We start from the raw sequence: 2,500 nt of genomic DNA, 5'->3' as shown, positions 1-2,500 counted from the left end.
GGTTAGGGTTAGGGACCAGGCTGGAAGCATACGCCAGAGCAAATACAACACGAGCTCGCAGATTCGTCCGGTTCCCAGGCTACGAATGCCCAAGAAACGTACCAGCGGACAGAAAATAACCGTCAGTGTTTTTGTAAGGTTTTTGTTGGCGGCGACGGCCGTGGAGTTTTGCTCCATGTACGGTCGCTGTCTGTCATGGCCGTGCCTCAGAATCGGCCCTTCAATCTCATCGGTGGTTCATATCGCGGTCATCAACGTTAATTGACATCATGCGGCCGCTGATATCATGGGATACGTTGGATAACAGTGTTGTTCGTGCAGGCGGTCAAAGTTTGGTTGGCACACGCACAGACGCACACACCCACTTATGTGCATGTGTACACATTCGCTGACAGACAGCGATCGAACCACAATAGACTCTCTGTCTTTTATTATCATTAATCAGCTGATACCTTAAGAGACACACACCGTGGCGCACACTATATGAATGCACCACAGCGCACACACACCCACACGCACACATTAACAGAGTTAATGCATTCTTTAGAGTGTGTGAATACCAAGGAGAGCCTTGCCTTGCAGGGGGTGAGATTCATTCTCAGTCAACGGACCTCATAAATCTCTCTCTCGCTCACACTCTTTCTCTCTCTCGCATACACAAACACGGGCTCTCACACACACAACACACACACACACACACCACACACACACACACACACACACACACACACACACACACTCTCACGCTCAGACACACACACAAACACTTTCACACTCAAAGACACACACACAAACACACAAGTGTGCTCCCACACAAGCACACACACACTCTCTCAATGCACACACATACACACACACACACACACACGCACACGCACACGCACACACACCACACACAACACACACACAACACACACACACACACACACACACACACACACTTGGGGGGCGAAAGAACGATGACAAAAACAAAGAAATGAATGGGGGGTAAAAGACCACAGTTGTGTAAGTGTCTCAGACCCCCCCCCCCCCCCACTTCAGGAAGTAAATGATTCCAACAGGAAGGGGGGCTGATAAACACACGGCTCCAAAGCAGTTAGCCCGCCGCAACCAACTGAAAATACTGTTTTCATTTCCCCGGGTGCTATCATTTGGTGTTCTCGTGTCTGGCCGTCGCAAACTGACCCAAATTACACCGCGCCCCGTTCCCCGCCTCGACCATCAGCAAGGGCTCGACGCTAAGGGCTGACAAGAAGGGGGGCTTTGACACTCTGCTCTGGGGGGGGGGGGGGGGGGGGGCGGGGGTTTTACGGGTCCTGGACCGGCTTAGGGTTCTCGCACCCCTTCCCCACCAACGCTGTTCCAGTGCTGGTTCGGAGCAGTTCGGAACCAGCGACATCTCGTACTGGCTAAGGGTCATTTTAACGCCTTCATTTTAGCGTTAACTTTAACGTTGATTTGAACGTCCTGACTAATGATTTCAACGTCCCCCGTTGCGAGGCCAACGGGGTCGTACGCTCTGACGCATCGACGTGGCTCTACTCTAGCCCTAAAGGTCGGTGGAACATCGCGCTGGTTCTTGGGGAGCTGCCCGTGTAGAACGACCCCCTTGGTTATTTCCAGTTTACATACCGGCCACGACGTCCCTCAATAACACCCCCCCCCCCCCCCCCCCCCCTCTCCTTACCCACCATGGCTGAACCAACAACCCCCCCCCCCCCCACGCACACACACACACAGCGAGTGCCAAGCCTTTATGACCCTGGCAGGGTTGGACGGTGGTTAACTGATAAGAAACTAGAAACAAATCTAATCTCACGACTCATTGGCATTTTACGATGTAAACCTTGTGGTTTCGTGACTTTGACTTGTTGTTGTCCGCTGAAGGTTGGAACCATCCTGCAGGACCTGCGTGTGCTCCGCCCGGTGGTTGAGTCCCGTCCCGCGGTCCTACTGAGGATCATGTAACGCAGTGAATCCAATCCCGTGGCGTCGTGCTCCCTAGTGGTTTGCGACGGTACTGCCCTTAATCGTTTTTCTTTGAAAACAAAGAATTTAAATGTGGATGATGATTTCACATTTATAGTTTCTCTGATAAAATGCATGAATACAGTAATGCATGGGTACATAGGGTACCATGGTATGGGTTCTCTAGACCTAATTGGAAGGTTGTAGTGGGCTTTAAAGATCTTGTGAAAGCTTTGGAGATTCTGAAGTGGGCCTAAAGAGTGAACGTGAGTCGAATGAATCGAGATAAAAGGCTGTACACATAAACTTTGAAGACATGACAACACGTGACATCAATGTCTTAGCTCCAGACTGCCCCCCCCCCCCCCCCCCCCCTGCCCGCCCCCCGCCCCCCCCCCCCCTTCATTTATCCGATGAACTCCCAGGAGGGCTAGGAGAGATAAGACAGGCCCCACCTTCAGACGATACGAAAACCCCCTGGAATAACACTACAATACACAATGGATCTGAAGCGGCCATAAAACACTCGGGG

General features: G+C 51.9%; 1 protein-coding gene across 1 annotated transcript in view; it reads right to left on the bottom strand.

Moving 5' to 3' along the window:
- The window catches only part of LOC132455291 (netrin-4-like), a 3,085-nt gene extending 2,386 nt beyond the window's left edge, over window positions 1–699 (bottom strand). The window contains exon 1 of the mRNA XM_060049138.1: window positions 1–699. This exon is cut by the window's left edge and continues 548 nt beyond it. The gene's annotated coding sequence lies outside the window, so the exon portion shown is untranslated.
- Window positions 700–2,500: the final 1,801 nt, after the last annotated feature.

The sequence above is a fragment of the Gadus macrocephalus genome, chromosome 4 (genome assembly GCF_031168955.1).
Source record: "Gadus macrocephalus chromosome 4, ASM3116895v1".
NCBI lineage: Eukaryota > Metazoa > Chordata > Actinopteri > Gadiformes > Gadidae > Gadus > Gadus macrocephalus.
The sequence above is the reverse complement of the archived record's forward strand: the minus strand, read 5'-3'. Positions and strand labels throughout refer to the sequence as shown.